At 43.1% G+C, this 8,749-nt stretch overlaps 1 long non-coding RNA gene across 1 annotated transcript in view; it reads left to right on the forward strand.

Moving 5' to 3' along the window:
* Positions 1-7,944, forward strand: part of LOC148404712 (uncharacterized) — a 52,430-nt gene extending 44,486 nt beyond the window's left edge. The window contains exon 3 of the long non-coding RNA XR_015861346.1: positions 5,569-7,944. This is a non-coding gene — a long non-coding RNA (uncharacterized LOC148404712). The remainder of the gene's footprint in view (positions 1-5,568) is intronic.
* Positions 7,945-8,749: the final 805 nt, after the last annotated feature.

An 8,749-nucleotide genomic window follows, 5' to 3' on the forward strand; every position in this document is an offset into this window, starting at 1 on the left:
TTAAAATTAGAAAACGGGTTCATGGAATAAATTAAGTTTCTAATTTGAGGTACTGCTGCATTGCTGTTTCTAATGTTGAAGTGGATGCCAGCCATATTTTAGCATCCGTCGCCATTTTATGATCAGAATTCTGAAGATAGAACTAGCAAATTTCCATTAATTTATTACAACTTTAAGAAAAGTTGCTATTCTGGGATAGTGCTTTCTTTAAAGTGATGTCATTGGTTCTTTTTTTTTGGGGGGGGGGGGATTTTATCCATCATAAGTACTAGTGTTATCAGTACTTGGTCTTAGTATCGGTAACTACACAAGATTGGAGTACTCGCACTGGTATTAGTCTGTAAAAAAAGAGGGCTTGAATATCCTTAGCTTTAGCATGACAATAAAGACATGGCAACAGCAGCCAAATCATTGTTTTTGCATCAGGTCACTTAGTGGGGCAGCAAACAAAGGTCTCCTAGAGCAGCGGTTCGCAACCTTTTTTGCGGCACAGACCGGTTACATGTCAGACAATATTTTCACAGACCAGCCTTTATATAAATATATAAATACATTTATAATAAAAAGCGCATAAACATAAAACTCACCATTAAGTATCTGCTCCGTAGCTTTGCGGGCTCGACTGGGGAAACATGTTACGTGACTGGGACGAGCGTCTTGACCTGAATTAATTGATAGTCAATAAATATATCAATTAATTCAGTCCATGGCCCGGTGGTTGGGGACCTCTGTCCTAGAGGGCTCTACTTCAATATTTACCACATGGAGGCCAATGGGAGACAGATTTTCTGGCAGTTCACATTCATTAGACTTCATCCCCATTCCACTCAGGTCATCTACCATCCCCCACTCCTTTCTTTCTGTTAGTCTTGGCAGATGTGAGACAGGCGCTGACTTTTTTTGTCTTTTTATTTTCCTTTTTAGCGTGGGGGTAGTCTTGCTCAAGCGCCACGTGTTTTGAATTTAGGGGGCATTTGCGTAAACGCTTATAGATTCACAGCTCAGCATGTGCTGGAGGCTTGGTGCAACCGTTCAATTGTGTGTTTTTTTTTAAATCAAAACATGCCTTTTGACTTTTCACTTCAGTTTCTAATGAATTAATTATTCAGTTGTTTATGACTAAAGGCATGTACAGCACATGTGTAAACAGTTATTTTGAAAAAAAAAGTCAATGCAACATTCTGAACCCATCACTAATAATACTGCAGGATTGTCTTTTGTGATCCTCATTTTTAAAAGTATGCATAGTTGAAACAAAACTTGTGTTTCTCATGGAGGGCCATGAGGAGAGCTTACGCCACGTAGCCCCAGCCAGAGCAGTCTTAATGATTCACAGGCACATTTTTCCAAACACATTTTGGGAAAGCTCCAGAATTGTCATGGATCGGATGGAGCAGGGCGACCAAGTGCAGCTTGGACCAGGGTTTATTGAAGAAAACAAACTAACAGACTCGGCAAACTGACATGACTTAACAAAACAACAAGAGGACTGACCGACAGGGACGTGAAACAAACGGCGTGAAGACATTAAGACATGACGACAACAATGAACCAACCGGAAGTGAGGCAGACAGGACTTAGATACAAAACAGGTAACAAGAGGCAGGTGACTGTGGTTACATTGATTGAGGTGACACAGGAGGGAAGGGGCGACGCGAACAGAAACCATGGTAACAGATATAATAAAGCAATCGGGGACGAATTGTGACAAGAATGACAAGAAAAAAATGTGTTCAGCAAGTAAATAACCTCAGCGTTATCCCCAACTCAATTTAAAACAATTTTCAATCACAGTAAGTAATTCATCAGAACATTGTTTATTGAGAACATGATAAAGTTCTGTAATAACTCCTATAAATTTGTTTGCATCGAAGCGATCTCATCTGCTCAGCAGTCAAATCTGCTTGCTCGTTTGCAGGAGATAAGCTCAGAACTACCAGAAGCTCTGGGAAATGTAGTAGGGACAAATAAACCCAGAGTGAGCCTGCGGTGTAAAGCTGAAAAAATAAACAGAATTTTCTGCAAGCTCAAAAGTCCCCTGGCATTTACTGAACTCATGTTCACCAGAGAGCCATTCACAGACACTGGAAAGGGAGTCCAAGTATAGGAAGTGTGTAGGAAGACAGCAATGAGGTGCCAGCAGCTGGTGAAGCTGTGGACAGATTTTGTATTTTTTTGTAAGACTACTGCAGAAACAGACACGTGGGCCAGAGTACATCCAATTTCTGGGGGTCAAATTTTATTATAATTTTTTTTCAAACTATTTTTAAAAAATAGAGAAAACATCATATAAAGCAATTAACACTTTAAAGCACCATATCCAAGTCCACTGTCTGCTGTATGCACACTTGCTCCATTTTTGCTCCTCTTATATTTATTATTATTTGTTTATTTATCATTTATTCAACACTCTTATTTATTCATTGTTTGTGCCTTCTTGGGTTTTTTTGTGTTGCTTGTATGCATATGTGTACTATCTCACCGAGGGATAGTGGGAACGTAATTTCAATCTCTTTGTGTGTCTTAGTATATGAAAAAAAATCGACGACAAAGCAGACTTTGATAAAACAACCAAATAAACAAAACAAAAACTACATCTGAAAAAAATAATATATTCAGACGAAACTGGATGAGGACGCTCTAAATTTCACCGTTGGCCGTGACTCATCAACTGGGTGGGTTTAAGAAAAATGGCACCAAAAAGAAACCCATATTTTGCAGGTTACAAACTTCAAGTTGTAAAATATGCAGCTGAAAACAGTAATCGAGCAGCAGAAAGAAAGTTTGGAGAACCGTGATGTACCAATGGATTACTATTCCAAGTGACGTCAGTGGCACGGCACGGCGCGGCGGTTGTTTACAGAAAGGACAAACGGGCCCACGTAAGGACTACCGGCATCATTAGCGGTGATCATTTCTAAGTGACACGGAGGACAAAGAGTTTGAAGGAATTAAGGATTTGGAGTGACATAGAAGGTTTGATAAACTAATATGGCTTTTGCGCACGCCCGGTCCTACTTTACTGAGTTGGGGGCCGGCGCTCGGCCGAGTGGCTGTCCGCGAACGGTGCGTGGGGCTCGGACATGGCCATTACACACGCCCGGTCCTATGCCATGGAGCTCTCGTGTCTGGAAGTCCACGCCGCCACACGCTTGGAAGTTTGTTTTGTTTAATAAAGAGCCGTTTACCAAACCCACGTCTATCCTTGTACTTTGTTAACGCTACAATATAGTTATATACTAGATCTGTGGAATGAAGACGAGGCTGACGTCAGGGCGCATGCGCGGCGATGTTGACAAAGGACGAGAAATTTGATCGATGGATTTAATGGATTTAAAGTGCACGGATGGTTTGATAATATTATTGGCTTATATTATAGTTATTTGAAATATAGTTTATCTATTGTTATATGAGCCTGTGGAATATTTTGAAGTGTAAGCGCCCTCAGCCGCGCGCACCCATTGTTGACAAAGACCGATCGATGGATTTAATGAATTGGAGTGACACCGATGGTTTTATAAACATGTTATTCATATAATAGTTGTCCTTAATCACTCTATATGTTACGTCAGGCCCGTTCTCAGCTCTTTGTTTGAGTTTGTCACGTTAGCATACCTATCGTTTAGCTGTTGTTGCTATTTAATGAATTGGAGTGACACCAATGGTTTTATAAACATGTTATTCATGTAATAGTTGTCCTTAATCACTCTATATGTTACGTCAGGCCCGTTCTCAGCTCTTTGTTTGTGTTTGTCACGTTAGCATACCTATCGTTTAGCCTGTTGTTGCTATCGTTCAGCCTGTTGTTGCTCGTTCATGACTGTTTTTGGTGTGGGATTTTGTCGAATAAATTGCCCCCAAAATGCGGCTTATACTCCGGAGCGACTTATATATGTTTTTATTCACTTTTTGGGGCATTTTATGGCTGGTGCGACTTATACTCCGGAAAATACGGTAAGTCCTTTTAGACACCTGCAGGTGGAGAGTCCATTCGTCGCTGTGCGTACAGCGATGATCGAATGGAGGTCTGACTCTCGGCTCCTGCAAGAGCATTTTTATTAAGAGAAACAGGGTGGGGGTAAGAGTGGACTGAATAGAGAAACCCCTTGACCTCTAGTCAAAACATAGCAAGAGGTGTTTTACGACTTTGTGTAGGATGGGACAAGCTAGGTTATTTATCACAGGTTGCATTCCAACATAAGCATAAAACTAATCTAGCTAGGTTATTTATTACAGGTTACATTCCAACATAATCATACGATAAAGATAACCTGGAAAACCCTGACAGAGTCAATCAATATTTTTACGATATCCACACAATACTTTTGTAATTGTATTTCTAAACACTTTATTGTATTTTTAAACACTGAGATAAAGTTTGGTTAGAACTGCTGTTACAGCTCTAGGCCAATCAGCAGCAAGAGTACAGATCAACATGTTCTCATTGGTCTTGTTTCCTCCAAAAGTGTGCTGTAAAATCATACGGGCAGATAAAGCCCCGCTCCAAGTGATGCCGCATAAAGATGTGACGCATCAAAATATCAGCACTATTTGATATTCTTAAAAAACTGTGATGCACTGAGGCTGCAAAAGATGAACCGCAAAATGATGACGGAATCTCCCGTCGATCCGTCGGATGAGTAGACTAGCAGTTATTTCTGCAAGTCTTATCAGCACAAAGATTGTTTTAGGTGTCAAGCGGCCGTGCCGTCCCCTTGCCACCCTCTCGCCTACAGAGGGTCATTTGCCCAGCAGGTTCAGGTACTGCCACATGCAGGGCGGCCCAAGAAGGTGCAGCTTTACAGCATCCCCAATCCAACCCTTAAATGCTGAATGTCAAGCAGGGAGGCATCGGGTTCCATTTTTTTATAGTCTTTGGTATGACTTGGCTGGGGATCAAACCCACGACCTCCCGGTCTCAGTACGGACACTCATACCACAAGTCCACTGAGCTGGCAAAATGGCAAGGGATCACTGTACATACATTCAGTAACTTATTTTAGGAAGATTTCCCTGCTAATTCTATCTTTTTTTTCCTCCACACAAAACTATACCAACATAATTTTGTTTCTTCTCATTTTACTTTGTTTTCATTACCCTTATAACTGCTTTAGCGAGTTTACTGTTGTATGTTCATATTCAATTCCATCCGTGTTTGAGCTGAGAAGAAGAAACAATGGTCCTGGTATTTATTTTGCAAACTTTCTTGGATACATGTTCTCTCTTTCTCGCCGCGAACCTCCTCTGACTCCACCTTCCTTATGTCCCATAACCAAAATGAACGCCTCCTAACCGCTTGAAATATTATACACCCTACATCCAATCCCAACATTTTCCTACAAAACAAAGAGAGCCTTTGTACGCTCTATGTGTGTCAATCTGTTCAGAAATGAGACGCCCCCATGTGATCATGATCATACTGCATAAAGAGAATATAGTCAAACAACAGACTTTTTATTTGTTTTTTTTATCCTTATCATTGCACTGACCAAAAGATAGCCATATTTTGTTCTGGATATGATGTGTGAACAATTCTTTTAGTTGAATCTCTTTTTCCTGTTAATTCAGTTTTGAAGATCTGCTATTAATTTGGACCCACTATGGATGGCTTGCTCAATGAGAAAGAATGGTAAGTTCAAAAGTTATCAATGCATTCAAGCATTCGTGTTTTATGTTATTAAAGTCCAGCACTTTAATAATACAAATTCAAATTGTGAGAGCAATCATCTTTCAGCATCACATACTTGGACATATGAGGAACGCACTGCTTTAGGAATGTTTGGCAATGTTTGCGAACTTCATCAGATCTGACCTGAGATTGGCCGTGTGTTTCGATTTCTTTCTGGGAAAGCAGCCATGGTTTGATTGGTCTCAGATTTTCCTTGACTTACCCTCTATTTCTGTCGCCCACTGCAATCCCTCAATTTTCTTTGATCCATCGTGCTCTCTACATCTGCCATCCATAATTCCGTTCCCGTTTGCACAGTAGATCGAGCATTTAAGACTCCAGACCTCACACTATGTACATAGAAATAAAAAAAGACAGTCTTATAAAGTTCATGCTTTTTTTAATATAGATACAGTCAAACTCTAGGAAGTTTTGAAGTCCATAAAACAAAATAAAATGGAAGTATGGAAAAAGAAAAGAAGAAAGGCTGCATTGGGAACATCCCTGACTCCTGCCATAGAGTTCAGTATTGAATGGTATGAAGAACGTTTTGGATAGTCACAGCCATACTCGTAGCTTTATATCTTTAAGGCAAAGAAACATTCCACTATCACGTGTTGATAAAGAAAGCAGGGAGCAAGAAAATCCTGCATGTGTTGCCTGTGGATCCCTCAAGATCAATTTATCTTACAGTGGGACTTCACTGATTGGGGCTGTAGGGGGTAGTATGGTATTTAAAAGGGGTATGTAATATTTGAACTTGACACCACTGCCGGAGTTTGATTTGCTGCTTGATTAGTTCCAGAGACTTGAAAATAAATTGGCTAGCTGCTGAGAATATGGCATGTTTTTCGAGCATGTGACGCTGCTTCCTTTTCCCTAGGCCATAGTAAAACACTCCCGTCGGAAATGATAAGTTTGAGGTAATCTCTTGCATCTACAACACACTGTACAGCACGCCTGGACTGACCATATGGAGAACCGGGAGTATTCGCAAAGCGCCAGCCTAGGATTGGCCTGCTTTTTTTTTTTTAAGTCTGCGGGTGCAGCGGCGCGCCTATCAGAGAGACAGGCCGGGCCACTCAGGCCAGGAGCATGTGAGGAGGTAAAGACGATTGGTTTATATCAAAATAACACCCCCCCCACTCCGTGAGTTGTCACCCCTCCGTGAGTCATCACCTTACCGTGGTGGAGGGGTTCGCATGTCCCAATTATCCTAGGAGCCATATTGTCTGGGGCTTCATGCCCCTGGTAGGGTCACCCATGGCAAAAGGGTCCTAGGTGAGGGGCCAGACAAAGCACGGCTCAAAAAGCCCCTTAAGAAGAAAAACATATATGGACTCAGATTTCCCTCGCCCGGACGCGGGTCACCGGGGCCCCCCTCTGGAGCCAGGCCTGAAGGTGGGGCTCGAAGGTGAGCGTCTGGTGGCTGGGCCTTCGCCCATGGGGCCCGGACGGGCATAGCCTGAAAAGGAAACGTGGGTCCCCCTTTCCATGGGCTCACCACCTGTGGGAGGGGGCAAAGGGGTCAGGTGCATTCTGAGCTGGGCAGCGGCCAAAGGCAGGGACATTGGCGGTCCGATCCCCGGCTGCAGAGGCTGGCTCTTGGAATGTCACCTCTCTGGCTGGAAAGGAGCCCGAACTGGTGTGCCAGGCAGAAAAGTTCCGACGAGATATAGTTGGACGTGCCTACACACACAGTTTGGGTTCCGGTACTAGCCATCTCGAGAGGGTCTGGACTCTCTTCCACTCTGGAGTTGCCCACGGTGAGAGGCGTCGAGCAGGTGTGGGTATACTTATTGACCCCCAGTGTTAGAAAAATTGTATATATATGTTATCATGCGTTCTCTAATGAGTACTTATTCATAATGTTACTGCTCAGTATGCTTGCTGCTTTGCCTTGCTGATTCTTATCTTGTGCAACAGAACAGAAGGATTACGGCTGGGTCAGGGGCGAGATGACGGTTGTGTCAAACAAGATACTGCTGACATCTCAGCAGAAAAATGACGTCCACGAGAACAGATTGTGAAAACAACACGATGCGCCATGAACCTTCTGATCTTCCTTAAAGAACATCACTTTCTCTTTTTACCTCTGGGAATCCAAGAAAGTTATTGATTGCTTAAACTGTTTTGCTGATATAGCCATATCTGCACGCAACACTTTGTGCATTACTTTTGTTTCTTTTCTTACGAGATGAAGCCCACAATCTTCTTCCCCTCACCCTTAGGGGCTAATCGTCTCACACTGTGGGTAGGGCGTTCCAAATAAAAAGAGCGAGAGTGTAAACAGGTTTTTCGTGTAGTGAGATTGTAGAAAGCAATCTGAATGAACTCCTCGTGAGAAAACTCAATATTCTGCCTCACTTGTGTTTGTCTGCTGATCCTTTTCTCTTATTCAGATATTCAGTTAGTACTTTGAACCTGACAGAAATTGGGGGCTCGTCCGGGATTCTCAACAGACCTATTTCGGGGGTCCAGCTGACTTTTCGACGCAGGACAAGTCCTTGGCCAAGGCACATAAAGAATACCTTTTCACGGGGCTGACTCGATCAGTCGGCTGGACAACAGAGTGGTTGACGAGAACATCCGAGGAAAAGAACCAGCAGACTGTGAGTAGGAATATTGATTCTGTTAAAAGAAAAGTACAGGTAATTTGGAGCAGTTAAATTCCGCTGCGGTGTCGTGGGGCCTCCTAACTTAACCTTCCTAATGTGTTAGCTTTCTGCTGCCATCTGTGGTAGCGGGTCATTGTACATTGGGGTTATGGGGCGCCTGTACATTGGGGTTCACCCCGGTGAACGAGAGGGTAGCCTCCCTCCGCCTTCGGGTGGGGGACCGGGTCCTCACTGTTGTTTGTGTCTATGCAGCAAACAGCAGCTCAGAGTACCCACCCTTTTTGGGGTCCCTGGAGGACGTGCCGGAGAGCGCTCCTTCTGGGGACTCGATTGTTCTACTGGGTGACTTCAATGCTCACGTGAGCAATGACAGTGAGACCTGGAAGGGCGTGATTGGGAGGAACGCCCCCCCGATCTGAACCCGAGCGGTGTTCTATTATTGGACTTCTGTGCTCGTCACGGA

The sequence above is a fragment of the Syngnathus floridae genome, chromosome 1 (genome assembly GCF_059516105.1).
Source record: "Syngnathus floridae isolate MCC-2025c chromosome 1, RoL_Sflo_1.0, whole genome shotgun sequence".
In the NCBI taxonomy this organism is placed as follows: Eukaryota; Metazoa; Chordata; class Actinopteri; order Syngnathiformes; family Syngnathidae; genus Syngnathus; species Syngnathus floridae.